This window comes from Lissotriton vulgaris, chromosome 9 (genome assembly GCF_964263255.1).
Source record: "Lissotriton vulgaris chromosome 9, aLisVul1.2, whole genome shotgun sequence".
NCBI classification, from domain to species: domain Eukaryota; kingdom Metazoa; phylum Chordata; class Amphibia; order Caudata; family Salamandridae; genus Lissotriton; species Lissotriton vulgaris.
Window position 1 is genome coordinate 938586174 of NC_141697.1, and position 23373 is coordinate 938609546.

General features: G+C 48.2%; 1 protein-coding gene across 1 annotated transcript in view; it reads right to left on the reverse strand.

The window, feature by feature from the left end:
- TCTA (T cell leukemia translocation altered) overlaps window positions 1-23373 on the reverse strand; it is a 78541-nt gene that overhangs the window by 54547 nt on the left and 621 nt on the right. The window lies entirely within an intron of this gene.

Consider the following 23373-nt stretch of genomic DNA (forward strand, 5'->3'; position numbering starts at 1 on the left):
TTCCCCCTTAGAATCTTTACCCTTCTGGTCTGCTTTCTTCTGACCACCTTGATTCTGGCCCTGGTTCTGTTTAACTCTCGTACGAACCCATTTGTCTGCCTTCGGTCCCAATTCTTGGGGAGAGGTCAGATCCGAGTCGACAAGATGCTGATGCAACAACTGGTTCTGACAATTGTTTAAAATTTGTTCTCTCATCATCAAATTATACAATCCTTTGTAATCAGTAACCTTACTGCCCAGCAACCAGCCCTCAAAAGCCTTAGTGGCACAATCGACAAAATCAGACCAATCTTGAGACTGCGTTTTCTGGGTATCCCTGAACAGCACCCTGTACTGCTCAGTGGTTAGGCCGAACCCTTCAACGAGTGTATTCTTCAAGACTTGGTAATTGTTAGCGTCCTCCACCCTTGTGGTGAGGAGCTTGTCTCTTCCTTTACCTTCAAAGGAGAGCCACAAGATAGCCGCCCACTGACTCTGGGGAACACCTTGCACAGTGCAGGCCCTCTCCAAAGCAGTAATCCATTTGTGGATGTCGTCCCCTTGTTTAAAGGGGGGCACTATCTTCCCAAGGTGCTTCGTATCGAAACTCTTTTCCCTATTACTAGGTACATTGCTGCCACCAGTGGGGACCGCCCCACTTAACTGTTGCTCTCTAGCAAAAGCAAGCTTTTCCTTGGCCAGGGCAAGTTCTTCCCTTTCGATCCTCAGATTAGCTGCCCTTTCCTTAGCTTCGTACACTCTCCTCTGAGGGGACGTCATCCCTCTTTGAGAAGAGTTGTGAGAGCCGTTGGTATGAAGGGATCTGCCAGAGCCTCTTGACAGAGATCTGGCTCGTCCATTCCCCATGTTAAGCGGACCCGACAGTAGCGCAGGGGTTTCCCCAGTACCACTATCGTGTTTGCTTAAGTTGGACCGTGTTAGTCTGACGACTTCTACCTGTCCCTTATCTGCCTCGTCCCCAGAGAGATCCTCATCCTCATCCTCCTCGCCATCTTCGTTCTCAGTTGCGAGGTGTATGAGGTCAGGATCGTCCCGGGTTCCCTCGAGGGGAGGCATGTCTCCTTCTGGATTAGAAGAGCTACGAAGTTTCTCAGCTCTCCTGGCATCATAAGTCTCCAAGAGACCAATCAGAAAGGACGTTGTGGGGTTAGACCCCTGCTGAATCTTCCGGGAGTGACACAGTCGTCTTAACTCCTTGAAGCTCAGCACAGTATATCCTGAAGGGATGACCTGTGGAGGGTCAACTGACACAAGGGGAGACTCAGAGTTTCCTCCTTGGCCCGACATACTGTTTCTAGTGTGGTGTAAGTGATGCACCTACCTACACTATGTGTTTTCCTACTGTACCCTTGCTAAGAGTTGTAGCCAAGGTGTGCTAAGCCTTGAGGAGCTACAACAGCTGGTTCAGTAGAACTCAGAGTATTCTAAGCTTTTAGTTATATGTACTAACAGTACTTGCGCGATCTTTCAACAAGATATTCTTAGGATACGTGTGGTAAAACAACAGCAAGCTCAAATCCCAACCGCTGCTCACCAATGTGAGAAGTTGGCCCGATATGCAACGTTCGCTATTCTAGCGACCGCTATGTATCGTTCCAACGACCCTCATGGTGTTTGGTTGTAAGTCAACCTATAGACCAGCTATCCTAGTAGCGTGGATACGAGCAGTCTAAGGCTAAAGACTCGAGAGGGCGCGTTAAGCTAGCTGTTTACCACACATGTACCCCTTGAACACCCAGTGAAAGGACACCACACAAGTGTTATGAAAATAAACAGTATATTTATTAAGAATCACAACAGCCCTGTACTCTTTATGAGGACAGGGTACTAAGCACAAACCAAATCTCTTTAGCAAATACTTCAAGTGCACGTTTAAACAAGTGTCCGAAGACACGGAAAGGTTAAGGCAAGTCGGAAGCGAGGGACTCGGGACCCTAGAGTAAGGAGGCTATGCAGGCACCGAAATGCCGAGTTACCTAGCCACGAGGGCTGCGGCTGCACAAGTCTTACAGGCGTCGGGGTCTTCGCTGACGAGCCAGGAGCCGGAAGAAAAGGAGTTGCTGGCCGGCGACCAGTGATGAATAGTTCGTAGAGATCCAAGCCTGGATCGGAGATTGATGAAACCTGAAAGCAGAGGGGACCAAGTTCGTACTACTAGCCAGTAGTCAGAGGGTACCAGGAAGGCACCGGTTGGCCGTCACCTCGACTAGGTGAGTGGGCGACGCTGGGCTCTGCAGTCTCACGGACCAGGAGGCGTTGTCGGCGACCACGGTGGAGGTGCGAGCTGTCCCACGAAGGATGGCGCTGTCAGCGTCTTGGGTGGACCAGGAGGGTCCGGGGTGCTTCTCGAAAAGATGGAAGCAAGGGCCAGTCTGGAGCAACCAGACCGGCAGTGATGATTCTCGGATGTCGTCACAGAAGGACACAAGCCAGCGGCTCGTGACCAGACAACGTGCTGAGCAGCGAGCAGAAGGGCCCCACGCAGATCGTGGAGATGCTGGGAGACTGCACTTCGGTGCTGGAGCGGCTCAGGGTCGGGGCTTCTCGGACCCCAGAGCACTCACCAGAGAGTTACCTCGATGGTCGTGCTGGTTTTTAAGAGCGTGCAGGTTCTGATGATGGCCGGTCCCTCGAGGTCTCGTCGCACCCACAGATCACAGCTGAGCTGATGACGTGGGTAGAGGTCAGAGGTGCCAGGGAAGCCGGTTCTCGTCGAGCTGGGCCGTCGGATTCCTTGAGGAAGGACTTACAGCAAACCGCAGAGTTCTTAGATGGTGCCCGCTGATGCAGGGTGACTACTCCTTAGCCACAAGGGAGAAATCTTGAGAAGAGTCTTGAAGTCCTTTCGTAGAAAGTATTCTTGATTCAAAGATGATCTAATTTGGAAGGGTCCCCGCTCCGGCCTTTATCCTAAAGAAAGGGGTGGGTACATGACTAGGTCCTGCCCTAAGGGTGGGACCAGGAAGGGGGGTAGTTACACCCCTCTCCCCTGCCGGACTTTCCCCAGGCCAGGGCTGTCGCCCCTGGAACTGGTTCCAACCGGCAGATGCGTAGTGAGCACCGGGGTGCCACTCCGCAGTCACCTTCTCGCAAAAGCCCTACCTACCCAGAATACACAAACCCTGTCTGGGACGGTGCGAACACCGCCCTCGACAGGAAACCCTTTGTCCAAGCGCTCCTCGCTGGAAGGACTCCCAGCAGCAGGAGGTCAGACTCGTGTCTGTGGTGGCAGCATCCATTTTGTGGAGCTGAGGCTTTCGTTAACTTTAACCGGGGTTCACAGTTACGTACATGTCGTGTCCCTCTAGAAGGGCGGAATGCTAACCTCGTCGCCAGGGTTGGTGAGAGGGCAGCACCCCGATTCGTATGACACCTTACTCGACATGTCTTGATAACGCGACACCGAAGTTACCGATGTGGTACGCGTTATCATGGAACAACCATTGGGTCTTTTCTCCGCAAGCTGCAACCGGCTCGGCTCGTGCCAGAACACAGTTCACACGAGCCCATGCACTCTGCCTTCAGGATTGTCAAGGCCTGCCATAGGAGTGACTGATAGGAACTCGGGTGTCCATTGTAGGGTTAGATATAGAACTACTATACCTAAAGCAAAGGGTGATTACACGACTTCGCCCCAGCTGTCATGCAGCCAGTTGTGTCAAATTTAGGAGGCCAGCCAGGGGTGGCATAATACATGCTGCAGCCCCTGGTGGCCCTGGGTACACCTATGCCCTGAGTTACAGGGTCTGATAAGGTGGCCCAGTACCAATTGGTAAATGCACCTAGGGTACATCTCGTAATTTAGAAAGAGAACAGCCGGGCTGTGGGTCTGATTGGCAGGCCCACAGCCAGAGAAAGTCGTAAACCAGTGAAACAAAAGCAAAAAATCTGGGTGATCATAGGATTGCAGACCCTACTCTCCTACATCCTGGACAAAGCTGGAGGCAAAGACTAAAGGGGTAGCGATACTGGACCGCCTGGGGTTGGTCACTATAACTCGCTTTTCTGCGGATGAGTTTGGTAGGTGGGTTATCATTCATGGTAATATTCATAACAAAGTATTTACATTGTGTTCCATCTATGGTCCGGTATTGGACGACCCAGAACTTTATAATTGGCTCAATCTAGAGCTTGTCGGTTGGTCTGCTCCGCTTATATTATGCGGCGATTTTAACATCAACATAGCGGATGAGCTCGCCAATCGCCCAGACTTAGGGTATTCTGGGCGGAAACCTAAAGTCTACAGGTCCCTGGTTCAAATGCAAGAATTATACAGTTTGATGGACACATGGGCTTTTTTTTTTTTTTAGGAGAAACTATCCTGGGTTTACTTTTTTTTCAGCACCACATAAGACTCATTCTAGGAGGAGGAGCTTCGTGGGCAACCAAGATGGCCGCGTAAGCTCGGAGCTCCGCGGACCTTCCGATCCTCCGCAACTATCCTGCCCGAAATCCTGATCCACGAGGGTGGATACTCGTTGCTGAGAGCCCACTGAGGCGAGAACCGTTTTCAGATCTCGAATCGGTGTCTCCTACGCTGAGCTACGTCGAGTGGGACTCCGTGCCAGCTCAGTGCCATTGTCTCTGCGGATTCCGCTGCTACGCTCTGCCGATCTGCGGAGTGCCTGCCTGCCCTCACCAGCGGCGAAGAGTACTGGACAGCGGTGCTATTCGGACGGCGGAGTGAACCTGGGACGGTGTTCTAGTGTCCCCCCGGACGAATCTCCGGCTTTCTGGGCTTGGACTGACCTGGCATAGCCCTTTGTTCTCTTTGGACCTAACATGGCGGGCAAGAGGGACCTCGACAATCCGTCTAACAGATAAGTGCGCGGTAACTCGCAACAACAGCAGAATAGGATTGAGCGCTATACCCAACCGAAGACGCCGCCTGTTACTGGACCCTCTGCTAAGGGCAACCCGCACTCGGGCTCGCCGGACGACTCTGAACCCACTTTGAGCGACATCATGGGAGCCATCACAAACTTCCGGGCGGGCATGCAGCAACAGCATGAAGTCCTCACGCACAAGGTGGACGGCATGGCCGTTGATCTGTCCCTCATTAGAGCCGACCTAGGCAAAACTAATGATAGGGTCAAGAATTTGGACATCAAGATGACCAGTCTCACGGGGGATGTCTCGGACTTGCAGACTGAAGTTCGTAACCTGCAGAGGACAGCGGAGCAGTTCGCGAGGCGGCTGGAGGATTTTGAAAGCCGGGCCAGGCGGCAGAACGTCCGCATTGTTGGTGTACCGGAGGGTTTGGAGGAGGCGGCGACGGACCTCCTAGTTGAAGACCTGATCAGGACTCATCTGGCCCCGCCTGGCCTCAGCAACTTTTTCTCGGTGGAGCGTGCCCACCGAGTACCGGGTGGCCCGCCGAAGTCGGGCGTGGCACCTAGACCCATCGTGGCCCGGCTGCTCAATTTCCGTGACAGGGATGCTGTCCTACAGGCCTCCAGACGACATGGGCCGCTTAAATTTCAAAACGCCGATGTCCATTTCTATCCAGATTTCACCAGGACAGTTCAGCGACAGTGCCAAAGCTATGCAGGGGTTAAGCGAAGACTACGAGAACTGGGTTTCAAGTACTCTATGATGTTCCCTGCTAAGCTCCGGATCGAGCACGAAGGTCGTGCCCTTTTCTTCGACTTCGCTGAGAACGTTAGTGACTGGCTGGACACTCTACCGCCGCGCCGAGAAGCACAGGAAGAACATGAGGGTGGCGCGGCTGGCAGTTCGGACCTATGAGACTTGGTTCTATAGTGGGTGATACCTTGATTATCCTTGATTATCCTGCTTGCCTCAGTGGTCTATCGTATGTAGCTTTGATAAGCCGTACTATCTTTCCTGTTAATACATGGAGGGTGGCGGGAGGTGTTCGCGGAGATTCCTCACTCCTCTGGGTGTCTTTTTGTAGAGTAGTTATGGGGCGACAGGCACACTGCTGGTTGGGGGGGCTTTTTAGTCACATGCAGGGGTGCAGGGTGGGGGGTGCAACTATGCAAGTTTTGCTGTTTGTTTGTTCTATCTCTTTTTCTTTCTTGAGGCAATGGACGGTGTGTTTTAATGTGCAATTGACGTCTGAGTTGGATGGAGTCGGGTGGGGCGGTTTGTTCGGGGATGGGGGGTAGGAAATTGAAAGTGCTTAGCTGGAATGTCAATGGATTAGGTGACCGGGTAAAGAGGGGGGTGGTGATCCAGCTGATAAAGAGACACATGCCTGACGTTGTACTGCTGCAAGAAACGCACTTAGTGGGGAACTCCTGTAGGGCCCTGAATCGTAAGGGTTACAAAATGGTCGCCCACTCTGGGTTCTCCTCGGGCTCCCGGGGGGCGGGCATCCATGTGCGTGCGTCCCTTCCTCTTGAAATAGACGTCACACTACTTGATGATAGGGGACGCTACGCAGCTGTGGCGGGAAGATGGGAGGGGCGTTCCTTGGCCCTGCTTTCGGTTTATGTTCCCCCTGGCCTCCAATCTAGCACCTTCCAGGACCTTGGTAGCGCCATCTTGTCCCTGCCTTCGGGCTTACTGATCCTGGGGGGCGATTTCAACTCAGTCTGCTCTGGCACTCTTGATCGCCAGCCACCGAGAGACCTCCTGGGTTCCCAAACGTGGCTGCCGGCCTTCCTTGACTCTATGGGTCTGGTGGATTGTTGGCGGTTATTACATCCTACGCTCCGCCAGTTTTCGTTCCTCTCCGGGGCTCATGGGAGCCTGTCCCGCTTAGATTATGTCCTCACCCTTGCGGCGCAGTCACCTGCCATCTCTGAGGCACGTTTTTTGGCGAGGGGCGTATCCGACCACTCGCCGCTGTGGATCTCCTTTGATTTCGGTGTCCTTCTGTCCAGCCGCCCCGCTGCGGTGAATCCCTGGTATTTCCGCAACCATAACACGCGAGCACTCCTGGCCAAGGCCATCGGCCTCTACTTTACTGAAAATATGGGATCCGTGGGCTCTGCGGTCACCCTGTGGGAAGCATTTAAGACGGTGTTGCGGGGTAAAGCCTTATCTCTCATCGCAGCGGCTAAACGAGCTCGTGATGCTGATCTTCTGCATGTGGAGGAGGAGGTCTTGGATCTCGAGTCCCGTTTGGGGCCTGGGCCTGACCCTTCTCTCCTGCACGAACTCTCTCTGAAACAATCGGAGTATCACGATCTCGCCACGAACGCAGCCCTGGCCTTGGCGAAGGAGCAGCAGGGCCGCATCTATGATGTCGGGGATAAGGCTGGTAAACTGTTGGCCTGGTTAGACAGGCGGGAGATGGCAAGCCGGGTGGTCCCGGAGATCCTGGGCGAGGACGGAGTGGTGGTCACTGATCCGAGTGCCATCGCTGAGTCTTTTGCAGACTATTTTCGGGGTGTTTATACTTCCGGCTCGGACCGCTCCGAGGCCGACTCGTCTGAGTTCCTTTCGGCGATAGACCTTCCTTGCCTCTCGGAGGAAGACAGTGCAGATATGGACCGAGACATCACTGCGGACGAGATTGCTTTGGCGATCCGCGCTCTGCGTGCGGGTAAGGCAACCGGACCAAATGGCATACCGGTTGAACTATACAAGATTCGGCCGGATGTAATCTCCCCTTGTTTGAGAGATATGTTCCTCCGTGCCCGTGAAGAGGGTGTCCTTCCCTTGGACCAGCGACTGGCCACCATAGTAGTTATCCATAAAGAAGGCAAACCGCGGGACGTCTGCAGGTCCTATCGCCCCATTTCTCTTCTCAACGTTGAGCCCAAGATTCTGGCTAAACTGCTGGCCAATCGGTTGGTCGGGGTTATAAGCGACTTGGTGCACCCGGACCAGTCTGGTTTTATTCCTCGCCGTAATACTGCCCTCAACCTGAGACGCCTGCACGGGGTTATGGCCAGAGCTCACACCCTTACGGAACCAGCAGTACTGGCCTCCCTCGATGCCACGATGGCCTTTGATTCCTTGGAATGGAACTATCTATGGGCGGTGCTGACAAGACTCGGGTTTGGACCAGGTTTCCTGGGCTGGGTGCAACTTCTTTATGCTAGCCCGCTGGCTGCTGTCACGGTTAACGGCCGCATGTCTGCTCCCTTTGCGCTCCAACGCGGCACCAGACAGGGCTGCCCCTTGTCTCCGCTACTGTTTGCGCTGGCTCTGGAGCCTCTCGCGGCTCTGCTGCGCTCGCACCCTGACTTGCATGGGATCTCCTGGTCCCCGGGCTTTGAGGACAGGGTTTCCCTGTACGCAGACGACATCCTGCTCTACCTCACCTCCCCTTGCAAGTCGCTTATTGTGGCGTGTGATGTGCTCAGGTTGTTTGGGCGCTACTCAGGCCTGATTATTAACTGGGCCAAATCCTCCGTTTACATCCTTAAGGGTGACACGCCGCGCCTCCCCAGAGGTTGCAATATACAACTGGCCGGGCAAGGCTTCAAGTACTTAGGGATTTACATCTCGAGCAGCCCTAAGGCGAGGTATGACCACAACTTACTCCCCCCGCTCCACCGGTTGCGGCGGGATGTGGAGAGTTGGCGTAAGCTCCCTCTCTCTCTCCTGGGCCGGGCGGCATTATTTAAAATGATGTCCCTGCCCAGGTTCCTGTATGCCTTGCAGAATACTCAGGACCTTGTTCCGGCCCGCTACTTCAGGGAGGTTGAGAGCCTGCAGCGTGCTCTGCTTTGGGATGGCCAGCCTCGTGTCGCTGTCCAGAAGCTCACCATGCCATGGTACGACGGGGGCATTGCGTTACCAGACGTACGGAGGTACTACTGGGCCTCTCAACTCACCGCCATCAATCATGGTTTTTACGGTCCTGTTGACAGCCCGGGCTATGCTATGGATCGATGGCTCTTGCAAGGTGGGAACTACTACCGCGCTCTCTATTCTAGATCCTTCGATCGGAGCCTCACGGGTCAGACCAAGGCGGCGGTCCACACGTGGCGAACGGTTAACAAGATACAGGGTTGGCAGGGCAGACTGACGAAATTCACCCCTCTTTTCGATTCCGACATTTTAGGCAAGCTCTGGCATACCAAGGGCTTCGACAAGTGGGACCTCATAGGGATTTCGAGAGTTGAAGACATGCTGGCCAGAGGGGATGTTAAGACTTTTCCGCAGCTGCAGGCAGAATACCAACTGAGTGGAACGGAGTTCTTCCGGTATGCCCAACTTAAGCATGCAATAGCCGCCGCCAGACCGGAGGAGGGTGACATCCCCGAGAGCTCTCCCCTGGAGGACAGAGTACTGGACGGTCATATGCCGGATAGTGCCATCTCTCTGTCCTACAAGAAGCTGATCAATGTTCAGGTCGACCTCCTCCAGCGCTTGCGGGAGCAGTGGGTGGCCGATGGGCTGGAACTGGACGACGAGGACTGGCAGAGTGCTGTGTCCTCCCCTAAGGAGGTCGCCATCTCCTCGCGTCTGCGGCTAGTCCAGTTCAAAATCCTTCACCGGGTGTACGTCACCGGCCCCCGGCTTGTGCGTATGGGCTTCTCGCCAGATGGCCTTTGTCGTCGTGGCTGCGGAGCCCCTGCTACTTTTCTGCATATATTGTGGGAGTGTCCCGTTATTGCCCCTTACTGGGAGAGGGTACACCGAGTGATGAGGGAGGTGACTGGAGTGGGGTTGGTTGCGGAGGCGCGTAGGTGCCTCCTCAATGTCTGGGAGCCGAATGATTATAACACGGCACAGACCCGGTGGGCTACACTGGGCAACATGGTCGCTAAACGGGACATAGCGCAGAAATGGGGATCCAATGTGGCCCCCCTGGTGGTACAATGGAAGGCCAACATGGACTGGTGTATGTTGCGTGAAAAGACTGTGTACACTGCCAGGGGGCGGCCTCAGACGTGGAATAAGGTGTGGGGTGCTTGGAATGCTTACAGAGGAGATTTGTGTCTGCCACCTGAACCGTTGCCCCGCGATGAACACCTATCACCGTAGACGTTGACAACGGCTATGCTACTCACGTTCTGCTTCTCCTGTTCTTCCTTCTCCCCCCCCCCTTTTTTCTACATCCTACTTCAGCTCTTTCTGAAGCTTCTCTAGCCTCTGACGCCTCCTACTGGCTCATAGTCATTTCTCCTTCCATTGCCTTTTCCGCGCCCTCGGGCACTTCTGTTCACGTTTCTGTTTTGTATATAAAATAAAAAACAAACCTGCATTGTTCTGTCATGAATCGCTTGGCGCTGTGACCGTTCTGAGACTTTGCTGCCTTGCCTCCGGGATGTTAGGCTGAATAGCTGTGTGCTTTACTATAATAAAGGTTTTAAAAATTTAAAAAAAAAAAAAAAAAAACTCATTCTAGGTTGGATTATTGTTTTATTTCTCCAAGCTTGACACAGGGAGCCAGTATAACTGCATATCCGTGAGTAATGCCGGACCACAATCCGCTAGTACTAGAGGTTAATATACAGTCCAGGGGGAAAAAACGAGACACATGGACTTTTAACCGGGGCTTGTTAAAAGACAGTGCCTATATTGATTGTATGGCGATATGGATAATCAGTTTTTTTAATGAAAATATTGGCAGCACCAATATACAGAATGTGTGGGATACGCTTAAAGCGGGGATAAGGGGTGAGACCACTCGGTATGGATGGGAGAGTCAGAAAAGGGAAAAGGTGTAGGTACAGGGGTTATATAGAGAACTGGAAGAGGCTGAGATCCATCTTGCCAGGGTTATGTCGGGCGGTGGAGAAGGTGACTCAGCACAAACAAGGATAATAATTGCCAAGTAGGCCATAACCGAAATCTCACAGGCCAAAGCCGCAAGTAAATTCCTAGCCTGGCGATCTAAATTATATGAGAACCATGAAAGAGCCGGTCAGATGCTAGCTGTAAGGACTAGAGAAAAAGTGGCTGTCTCCCGTATAGACATTATGGACCCAGATGTTGGGTTGGTTACTGAGGAAGGGGCAATAGTGCTGGCTTTCCAGAAATTCTACCAAAATCTGTATGCTGAAGATATTAGAGATAATCATGGGGTTCAGGTGAAAATACAAAGATACCTTAGTAAAATCCAGGTAGGCGCATTGTCATTGGAAGAGCTGGGTATGCTTGATGCCGCGATCGACTCTGATGAGCTATCTTTAGCTATCGATTCCCTTCCAATCGGCAAGGCTGCGGGGCCAGATTTTTTACCTGGAGAATTTTACAAGATTTTTCGACCCCAGCTTACTCCTATTATGCTTGAGATGTTCCGAGTGGTTCAGACGGGGATAAGCCCCCTGAATCCTGGCGGAGGGCTAGGATAGTAACATTTCTAAAGAAAGGAAAGATATCGACTGATACTGGGTGTTATAGGCCAATTACACTAATCAATAGTGATATCAAAATGTATTCAAAGATTCTCGCAAATCGGCTGGCAGCGGTTATTAAAAAATTGGTTTCTCCGCAGCAACATGGCTTCATACCTGGCAGAGAAACTATCGACCATATACATCAAACGATTGTGCTATTCGACTACACTAAGGTTACAGGAGACCCTATGGCTTTAATTCTGTTGGATGCGGAACAAGCTTTCGATAGGGTCTCCTGGCCTTTTTTATGGGCCACATTGAAGAACTAAGGTCTTGGGGAGAAATATATTTGAGCTATACAGAATATGTATATTCAACCAACAGCTCAAGTATCGGTGATGGGGACTCAATCAGCAACAATAAATATACTCAGAGGAACAAGGCAGGGGTGCCTTTGCTCCCCTCTATTGTTCGCCATCTATATCGATCCGTTAATTAAGAAAACGTTTAACAATTCATTAATTCAACCGGTACAGGCTAAGGGTGGGGATACAAAACTTTTAGGCTATGCTGATGGCTTAGCAATTTTGACTGACTCCCTGCAGGTAGCGCTACAAGAAATCAAAATCTTAACATCGCAGTTTGTTGAGATATCAGGCTATCATTTAAATGAAGCAAAAACTCAAATAATTTGCAATGACAAAGTCAGCTTAGCAGATCCCCGCACAGTAGACAAATCCAAATATTTAGTGATAGAGATTAGATCAAAATCAGAGGAAATAGTTGAGATCAAAATGAATCCCCTAATACGTAAACAAGAAGCGGATGATCGCCGAATGAATATTTTGCAGCCGACATTGATGGGTAGATGTAACGTCATCAAAATGATATTTCTCCACAAGATTCTATATTGCTTTAGAGCTATCCCTTTGCTGATAGATCAAACATGGTTCAAAAAACTAGATTGGATTATTTCATGGTTTTTATGGACTGGGAAACGCCCTAGAAGGGCTTTGAAATTCATGACCTTGCCCAGAGATAGGGGAGGTTGGACAGTACCCAATTGACAAATATATTATTGGTCCATAACACTGAGACAGCTAACTTATTGAATGCAGGAGTTTTGGATCGTTCAGATACTTCAATATATCATTTAATTTTTAGGGTAGAGGCTAGGGGACTTTTGTTTCGACATATAGATTTTGCGTATTTTAAAAGGGTGAGATTTAAGGTGTTGCTCAGTGTCATTAAAGTTTGGACGGCGGTTCGTAAAATGCTTGAAATTTCACATATATTCTCCTTTTGCAAGGAATATTCTCTTCCCAGAAATTTTTCGGGATGCTTAAGAGTGGTCAGCTCAAGGGGTTAATACCATAGGGGATATTATCTCGGATTCTAGGCTCATGACCTTTGAGGCCATAAAACTGAAATTTGGGATAGGGAATAAACAATTCTTCAAAATTTTACAGATTAGAGATTTTTTTTGCAAAAGAACTCACTTGGATACACATTCCGTTAGTGGAATTGATTAACTGGAACTAATCGACTATCTTCTATATACAAATTAATAAATGAGAAAAGAAGCGATGATTTAACCAAGCATTTCGATAAGTGGCAGGAGGGTCTGCAAGCAGGACAAGGTGTTTGTGAAGATTCACTTGTGTATAGCCAATCTACTTGCATCTCTGCTAATCTTCAGGTGCAATGTTTCAAGACTTGGCTCAATCTGTATACAACTCCTGCCCAAATTCATAAATGGGGAGGGACTGTTGGGATAAATTGCTCACGATGTGGGGAACTTGTGGGTCATAGTATACATATGTTTGCTACTTGCTCCACTCTGGGCCAATTGTTGAATAAAATAGAACAGTGTTGGGGCCAAGTTTTGGGATTTACTGTATCATTGGCACCTCAGGTTATTATGCTGAGTGTTTCTAACCAAAACATGGTTGAATCAGAGCGGAAGCTGCTTTTCGTAGCAATGGCAGTGTTGAGGCTATGATTAGCCACAGTTTGGCTGGAACCGGTCCCCCCGACCCCACAGGTATGGTTTAGTAAATTCTTATGTGTATATAAGTGGGAAATGTCTGTATATAGGAGAAGAGGATATAGGGTTCGGAGGGAGGGTGAACGGATCTGGGGATCTCTTTCTAATTGGTTGAATTCAGAGCAATAATTCTCATTATTGATCTATACGTATGTTTTTATCTATGGACGATTGATATTGTTGACAATTGTCCTCTTTACCCTGTGAGGATCCCTTTGGGGGGGGGGGGGGACTGGGGTATAATCATGAAAAAGAGGACTTAAAGCATGGCGATTTAATGTTTGCTTTTTTCTTTCTGTATGATTTCCATCTATGTTTTATGTCCTAATAAAAAAATGTTTTATAACAAAAATAAACAGTAGAATTATATGCCATATTTGGTTAAATTAAGGCAGTCTGCAAATAGCAAGTGCAGTGTATTCCATAGTTTAATGTTTATTGATATGGAGTGCAAGTGTGCCTCCCCTTGCATTTAGAATATTAGCATTCTAGCTCTCCTTTGGAACTGTGTGGGGAAGCTACAATGGTAAAGTATATACTTTGCGCAACATATGAGATGTTTTGTTTGAGATAGATAAGGACGGTTTTTAAGAATATACAGAAAATGTAACTTCATTTCAGCTTTCTGGACCAAAACCTATAACTACCATTTAAAAAAAGCAAGTGAAAATAATTTTTTTCCTCTTCAAGATGGAGGCAAATTAGATTTTTGACTTAGGCTACAAAGCAAGAGTAAAAAGCAGGGAAGCATTGGACATTGATGCTTGGTTAGAGTAGCTCATCACCATTTCATTTACCAACATGGATTAGCGGGGGATCATTGTACATCGTAGGCAGTGCCCTCTACCATGCAAACAGGTGCTGCCTTTCCATCAGCAAACAACTTCTCTGTGTTCAGTACCTTAAAAAGTTGCTATCCATTGAGTTAACTCTTGGGAGAGTAAAGAGCCCTCAGAAACCTTCTCAGATCATTTGATTTTGGGAGGACAATTAATGAACTGTGTTTGGTCATGATTTATTAAAAACAGCCTGGCTTGTTAACCTATGAACCAAAGTGTATCTGGTGTCTTTTCATTGCCTGGTATAAGAGCATGACCAGGAGCATGTGAAGTCAACTGGGCTTCCTTTAATTGCGATTGTAAGCAAGTTTTAAGCTGAATGGATACTTTTGGCTAGGATATGGACGTGTGTCTATTTCAAAGTTTAAAAGCAGTGATGGAATGAATAGGGAAGTAAGTGCTTGCAGACAGCAGTGAGGTGGCAGCCCTCTCACTGGAGATAGCTTCCTGCATTAGGTAATGTTATCAACTGGTCGGCCACACACTGCTACTACTTCAACAAAAGACTCATATGTTGAAATAGTTCTCTACCATAGCAATCTTATTTGGAGTCTTTTGTGATCATTATTTACTGCCATCAATAAACATATATGTATTCCTTTATACACATTAACGCTTCAAAAAGGAATAAAAGAGCTCTTGTGTGGTTTCCTTTGATGATGATTGGAAAAGAATCAAGCAATACCGAGTTTCTTAAGTTTCTTAAAATCAGCTATCCAACACTGGAAACTATTTAAACTAGTTTGGAACTCAAACTGTAGAATTCTTCTTAAATAATTACTGCCGGTAGCAAGTATACCTTATTCAATAATGCACTTTGACCTCTCTATTGAAAAGCATTTTCACTTAAACCATATAAAAGTGACTTTTCTTCACAAATGGATTCGAATCTATGTGTAGACATAAAGAATATCTTATTTCAGTTATTTGTATTCATTTGTTACCCCCACCCCCCAGTATGTCGACTTGCAGCCATTTCTCAAGTGGAGAGCAGCACTAAAAATCACCTTGTATCCAGAGCAGGTTCCATTGATCATGCTGATTTGATCACCTAACCCTAGAAAAGCCAGTGAGTCATTAAGTCTTTATTGCGATTCTTCATCATAAAAGACAATCTATAACAAATTAATACAAATTCCATACAAGATAAAATTCTTCATATACAAGGTTCTAAACCCATTTCTAAAATCCAATAATACATAAATACATGTATATTTACATTATTAAACCATCCCTAAAATAGAATTAAATATATGAACAAGCAATAGACTTAATACATATCTAATATAAAAGATCTCTAGTGTGGACTCTCCAATCCTGTACTAATTTCCAACAGCAGCCCCTACTTCAAATAACCGTAACTTCAATCATTCTGCCGGATATAACCCCCCTTTTTTATTCCGAAGAACCCAAGCCCAGCTCAAAAACTTTGCTACTCCAATTACAACTAAGTTTGAAGTATCATTTGTCAGTAGTCTACTTGCAACCAATGCTGATCTTGTTCCCATAAGAGAGCATATAGGCTTTAACCAGACACGCCTTGGTTGGTGGTACACAGGGCATGCAAATAGGAAATGATCGGTGGTTTCAGTGAGATCTGGGCAAAATGCACATTTATCGCTACCAGCAGAGTTCCATCTACTAGATAACCATCGTAGGGGTAAGGTGCCTACTCTGAACTGGTGATAAAGTTTGCATCGGATAGCTTCGTAATAATATCCCAGTAATCTTCCAGGAAGGGTTCATCCTTAATATCGAGGAAAACTGTTGTCAAAGACCTCCTGACATGGGAGGAGAATCTCTTAACTTTAATTATCTCCCAGTACACAGCGCTGTAAACTTTTTTTGATGGAAACTCAGCTGTGTCCGGATGGGGCCAGGGTTCCCCCATCCCCATATCTGTCAATGACTTGATTTCAGACAGCTAAGAGATCTAACAACCCAGCCCCCTTACTTCCGACAAGGCTTTGGCATACAAGGAGAGCTCTGGAGTAGTCCAGAGACGTCTCCAGAATGCCAAGGGTCTGAAGCGTGCTACATCCTCAAGAGCCTAGCAGCTGAGGTCTAACAGTAGAGGAACACGCGGTGATGATTGGGGTAAGCCTGCTGTCGACTTCAAAAATGTGTTCGTGGGGACAGATCGCTAAAGCCCCATATTTCTGAACCATGCATAATCGCGGGCAAAATTTTGGAAGCATATATTTTAACAATGGGGGCAAGGGGCTTAGTTAGGGACAACCTGTGCTCTTTGATCAGTGCACCAGATAGCTGGGTGTGCTTTAATGCTAGCATATCAATTTGGGGCTTCCAGCTCAATTTATCACTGTATGTGACCTCCAGGTAAGTAAAAACATCTGCTCCGAAGGGTCACCACCCATGTAAACACGTGCTCTAACAGACTTCGACCCATGGAGCACCATGAACTTGGTTTTCCCTACATTGGCCTCCAGCTCATGTTTACGGCAGAACACCTCAATACGAGACCGTGCCAGTTGTAATCCCAGTCTCGTTTTGGATATAAGCAAAGTGTTGTCCGCAAACATGAGCAGGGGGACTTTCATGCCAGTTAGTATTGGCGCGTCAGTTGGGAAGTTTACGAAGTACTGGACCACCCCGTTTATAAATAAAGAAAACAGGGTGGGAGCCAGCACACACCCCTGTCTGACGCCTTTACACACCTCAAACATGTCTGTGACCTCCCCTGGTTTACCCCAGCGGACCTGGGCATAAGTATGTTGATGGAATTTAACCAAGATAGCAACCAGTTCATTAGGAATCCCCTGCTACAAAAGTACTTTCCACAGTTTTGCCCTTGGCACTAGATCAAAAGCAGATCTAAGATCCACAAAGGCCGCAAAAAGCATGCCCCCACCTAAAAACACCTCCTTCCAGTACAGTAACATAAATCTGAAGGCCTGATCCAGGGTCCCTATGTGTGACCGGAAACCCGCCTGTAAGGGAGTTAGGATGTCAGCTTCAGTCATCCAGCACTGTATTCTCCCTAATACTAATCTTGCTATTATTTTCTGCACAGCATCGATTAGACTGATCGGTCTATAAATAGCCGGAGCAGAGCGATCACCTTTCTTGTAGATCGGTAAAATCTCTGCTCCGAACTAAGATTCGGGGACTGGTGCACCACTAACTAAGGCATTTGCTAGTACTGTTATGTATGGGACCCATAAATCTTGATCGTGCTTGAATAAATCTGCCGGCATGCAGTCGGGCCCAGGAGCTCTGCCACTCGGAATCACTTTCAGTACAAACTCCACCTCTTTATGTGAAAATTCCAATGGTTCATCATAACTGGGGGACGGGACAACCTCAATATTACTATCAAGTATCTTAAATTGATTTTCAAAGTAGGTTACCCAGTGCTGTGGCTCGACGTGGTTACTCAGTCAGTGATTGCGGGCAGTTCCCCCACTTTTATAGGTGCCAAAAGTGGGTCATATTGCGACCATTGCAGGCCTGTAACAACTCTTTCCAGCGGTCTTCCTCCCACCATATTTTTTGCTTGTATCTGCACTGCTCTGTAGGCGACCCTGCATTGCTTAATGTTATCCTGCGATCTAGATTTAATAGCTTTCACCAAAGCTTTTTGGGACTGTCTACAGCTATTGTTGTACCACGAGCTAGGCCTCAGCAGTTTATCCTTTTTACAGGGGTTGTTTTTAATAAAATACTTTTTAAGGCCCATAAAAAGATCACCGTGGATGCTCAATAAATTAACATTCAGCACCTCTTTTGACTCGCAACCGTTAAGTTTTAGCAGAGAGCTTGAGGCCAAGTCCCTAATATCAGCACAGGTCCTCTCATTAGTGGCTACCCTAGGCCACCGTACCCTTCTTTGGTCATTGGAAATAGTTACCATCTGCTGGTCTATTACAATTTCCCTCATGGAGGAACTACTAAAACTACCATCATTAAATGTCAGAATCAGAGGGTTGTGGTCACTTTCTGGCCTACTCTCAACCACCATATCTAAAATATTAGGCCACATCTCCACATTAACAAATATATAGTCAATGCGGCTGCCAGATCTGCTGTTATCAAACGTCTTCGCACCCTGCCTATCTGACTGAGTCCTGCCATTGACCGCCCTCAAACCCTTGTCCAGGCACAAGCCCTTCAATTGGAGTGCAGCCTCAGACGATTTCCTTATGGGTTGTAGGTCCAGATAGGGAACACCCCACAATACATCCACATCTTCGGTGAGCTTACCATCATCCAGGTCTAGGGGATCAAAAGACGTGTTAAAATCACCAGCAATAATCCGGTAACTAAAATGATCCTCCTGGTTCAGATGACTTTCCAGGATTGAAACAACTTGAGAGCTCCTACCACCCGGTAGGCCCCTCGAATAAACATTATATATGGACACCTCGAGGCCCTTTGATGATCTAACCCGGATAGCCATAATATTGGGGCTATTAATAGAAACCTCTTCCACCTTTATCCCCTCACGGTGCCGCACCCAAAGGGTCAGGCCACCAACTGGTCTACCCCTCAGTCCCTTGACTGCTGGTTTGGAAAAATGTAAATAACCCACATGAATAACTCCTTCCACAGGCCAAGTCTCTTGGAAGGCCCATACATCCGTGTTCTCTATGAAACTTGCCCAATCTAGTGAGAGTAATTTGGATTCCAACCCCGCAATGTTCCACGAGGATAGAGTTACGAAGGATCTCGTTGAGCAAGGGCTCACCAGTGGGCGAGCCTCATGGACAACATAAGTCTCCAGCTGATTAGGGCCCCGACACGTGTTACCTGTTCTGCCAATACGTTTTGCCCGAGAGAAATCACTCCCCCCACACAACTCCTTATGGGTACCAAGTGTATTCCTTCCAACCATCTTCTTAACCCCATGACCTTCGACTTGCAGTGGGGTGACACATCCACTCAATCAATGTCTTCTAACGTGGATAGTAACTCAAAACGATTGCTGACATGAATCGGATAATAAACCAAGTTGTAAGCCCTATGGGGAACCAAGCTTCCTTATATCTTGGGAGTCCTACGAGGGTTATAAAAAAACCCTAAGGGTAGAATTCTGATATCATCAGCAGGGAGGGGGTAGTGGGCAGCCGTCTCAAGGATATGTTGTACAAATGAAGGAGACCTGAAACTCAATACCACACCGTCACCCGCCAAGGATTTATGTGAATGGCCAACCCAGTTGATACGCCTCACCATTTTGAATTCATCAAATAATGCCTTGCTAATGCCAGACTTTTTCCTCAGAAAATAAAGAGCTTTGTTTTTAAGGAGTGACCAGTGCTCAATAGTACCCAAAGGGAGTGGGGGCACGTTAGCTAGGATAATAGTGTAGGGTGTGGCTTCGGGGGGGTGTGGAGGCTAGGAAGCATATTGGGACCCCCTTCTAGCCCTTCTTCATCCCTCCTCCCGTTACCTGCTGCCTCATTCCGCTGCACTGGTGGAGCCATAGTGCCGATTTTTTAATTCGGCCGGGCTGGATCTACAGCACTTGACACCTGAGGGACCCAGGCAGAGCATACTTGGGCGTTTGGTATATCACCAGTTTGCACTGTGGTTTCTACCCCTGAAGGTTTACTTGGGCCCCCCCCCCCCATTATCCTGCGGAATAGAATGGATTGGAATCCTTTGCTTACTACTGGAAAGACATTGTTCAATTTTATTGAGCCTCTCATCTACTGAGTCAAGTCTTTTAAGGATGGGGGCGATGAGGGCAGCTAACTGATCCTTTAGTATTCTGCACAGATTTTCTTGGGTAAAGTGGGCATTAGCGCCAACAGTAGAAATAACTACTGGAGCATTAACACCTGTATTCCCAAAAACATACACCCCACTAGTTTTGTTAGTGGCCACAGATACGGCTTGTTTCGGTGGGCAGCGACCTTTACTTTTTTTATAGGCAGTTCGACCCCTACCCCGCTAGTGATTTCCTCCCCCTTGTCTTAACCATAGCCGGACTCTGGATGCTACAATGGGGTAACAAAGCACCAGGAATCGGCGGCATGGACACCTCACATATCGAACTAGGTGGGGTAATCTCAACAGAGTGATCCACTTCAATTCTCGTTTGAGAGTGGGGTTTCTTGAAGGTGAAATGGATGCAGCGGTGGTCGGTCCAGTAGAGTGGTCGGTGACGTGGGAGCCTGTGGAGAAAACGGGGTCCAGAGTGTGGCCGGTGGCGTGGGCAAGTGCGGTGATGAGTTGTCGGAGGCCGAGGTTGTCGATGAGGGTGGCGGAGTTGGCCTTGTTGTTGTTCTCGAGGTGGAAGTTCAGGTCCTCGAAGAGGATGTAGTCCATGGAGGCGAGTGTGTGGGTGCTGGCGAGGTCGGCGATGGAGTCGCTGAACTGAGCCCAGGGTCCGGGGTGTCTGTAGATGAGTGTTCTTCTGAGGGTGGTGTTGGGGTCGGCGTGGATCCGGAAGTGCAGGTGTTCGGGGGTGTGGAGGGTGTCGTCTGCGTGGGTGGCGCCCTTGAGGATGAACTTGTGGAGGATGGCTATTCCGCCTCCGACTCCGTTGGCGCGATCCCTGGCGGTGATCTTGTAGTCGTCTGGGATGGCTATGGCGATGTCGGGTGCCGAGGAGTCATTCCACTAGGTCTCGGGTCAGGAAGGCCACGTCTGGGGCGGAGGTGTCGATCAGATCCCAGAGCTCAACGGCATGTTTGCGGGCGGAGCGGGTGTTGAGGATGCAGCGGAGGTGCTTGGGTCCAGTCCTTGGAGGTTTGGTGGTTCTGTCGCAGGTGTAGGTGCAGGTGCGGCAGGAGAAGTGTCCGTGGGTCAGTTCCGGGGCGGCCTGGAAGCAGGTGTGGTTTCGGCCGGTGTTGAGTGCGAGGAGGGTGGTGGAGTGGCGTTCGCGGGATCCAGGGGTTCTGGCGCTGTTCAGGTGTGGATGGGCGCAGATGGGCTTGCCTAAGGCACGCCTCTGGCGCGCCAGCAGCGCGGCCGCGCAGCAGCCGCCATTTAGGTCAAGGAGGGATGGAGGAGCAGCTGGGAGCGGGGCGGCGAATGGGAGAGCGAGGTGGCGGGCCACAGGGGAGCAGCGGCGGGAATGGGACGGTTGGGATACAGAAGAGAAAAGGGGGAGGGAGCAGAGAGCAGAACGGCGATGAGGGCACGACAATTAAACAAAACACGAAGGGGCAAAGCGGTTCAGAAGCACAGTACACTTACAGCAGTGAAGTACAGTTATGGCAATAAAATCAGTTATAGCACAAACCAGGCAGCAGGGGCACTGGGGACAGCAGTTGAAAACTTGCGGCAGAATCGGCAGCCCAGGGGAGGGCACAGACACACTGGTGGTGCTATGTGGCGTGGGAGTGACCTGGCCTGCAAGCAGGTTCAAGGGTCGCTAAGAGAGAACGTGTCCTGCCTGCAACATCAGGCAGGCAAAGCGATTTGAGAAAATAGTGCTCAGAGGCTTAATTAAAGCCTACCGATTAACAACACACGTAAAAGGGGGTGTCGCCATGGGAGATTAAAAAATTACACATGGAGGGACTACTAAGCCTATTAACAAATGAACAGCTACAATTTACAGTGGACAATGACACAAATCAATGAAAAATATGGGCGGAGCTTCAAGTCCCTACCTGAATACAGCATGCCTCGCAGACCAGCGCATTCACTGCCCAGGCTTGACCAAAAAAGTTAATGGTTTGACAGAAACTTAGAGACGGAAAAAATGTTTCATCACAACATTACCAGGGTTTCTATTTCTGAAAGAAAATGTAAATCGGGACACAAAATGCTGCCATTGAGACAGATTGTGGTCCGTAGCCATCCTACACTTCTACTTGAGGATAAATACTAAAACATTTCCCCTTTGGAGAAGAATACTAGCAGCAAGTTTAATTCGCTCAGATCAGTGAAAAGTGCATGTTTTAAATGACTACTCGATTAACTGCCTGCTTGTTTCACAATGTTTTCACTCTGGATCACTTTTAAGCTGACTTATCCCTTTACAGGTAAAGGAGATAGATGTGATTTACAACCGGCGAAAGTGACACTGAAAAGTTATCTTCACATATCTGTGTGTGATAATATCAATTTCATTTGTTGACTTTATGTGGAAAAGGATTCTTTACAGTGCTAATAAAAACAAAACATGAGCACAGATCTTGTTTTTTAAAAAGCAGCCATAAGAGGATAACCATACAAGAGCACATAGCTTCTTTAAGCATACTTTTCATTCCTCTACATCGGTTTTATTATTTTATGCTTTATCATTAGTTATAAATGTTTACTCCATTCTCTAAATATGGGCCCACCTGTTGCCTCAAAATGTTCACTGATTTGCAGTCACAAGTACGTAGACTTGAAAGTGTGACTTTACATAAATAAGAATATGTTTTTCTTTTGCGGTACACAAGTCCAAAGATATACCAACAAGGACAGTGGTATTAAATCTGCAGTTACCTTGCTAAATACATTGTTACTATTTACCCTATGATGTAATATAAATGTTGAGTAAATTGTTGAGAGAGAGACAAGTGTGTTTATATACCGGCACACTGGTAAGAAGGATATGTGGCGAGCATGTCTGGGCATTTTCGGAAAAAGGCAGCAAAAAAACTCTTCGGCTGGCACTGATTACCCAGTCCGATTTTATAGCCAAGCCAAATTATCATGAAACTGAAGGAAGTGTGTCTGCCAAAACCAAACGTGTCATTTTCTCTCTACTGTGAATAAAATGGCCTGTCACATGTGAAAGAGTGAGGCAGAGAGAGAATGGGGAATGTGCTAACAATGCTGTCATTACATTTTCTCTTTGAAAGAGCATGTGGCCTTTCAATCTGCAATGTGACCCCTGTTGGTGGGTATTTTAGAGGCATAAATAAATATCATTGCTTCAAAAACATACTCGGAGTTGTCTTCCTCTGGCAGACAGAATCTGATCATCAAGTATTTGAAAGCAGTATACGTAAAACTGGCATGTAGCAAATAAAAAAAAATTAAAACCAGCACACCCAAAGCAAATAGGTCTGTCTTAGGAAAATGGAAAATTATGCCCTATTATACTTTGCTCACTTTGATTAACGCAACAGTCTGCCCTTGCTAATTACCGCCATTTGTTTGCATTTATGTATGTTTAAAGTAGCTTAAAGTGCTCTGGAGCAGACAAAAGACATTATTTTGCAACTGTTAGAAAAGCCCAACCAGCTCTACTCTTCTGTCATTTATCTATTTTTCTCGTCGGTCTACCAACTTTTTTGTAACATGTAGCCTCAAATCTCTCAGACCCATTGGGCCACAGGTAGAAGAGCTCTTCCTTGGCTCACCA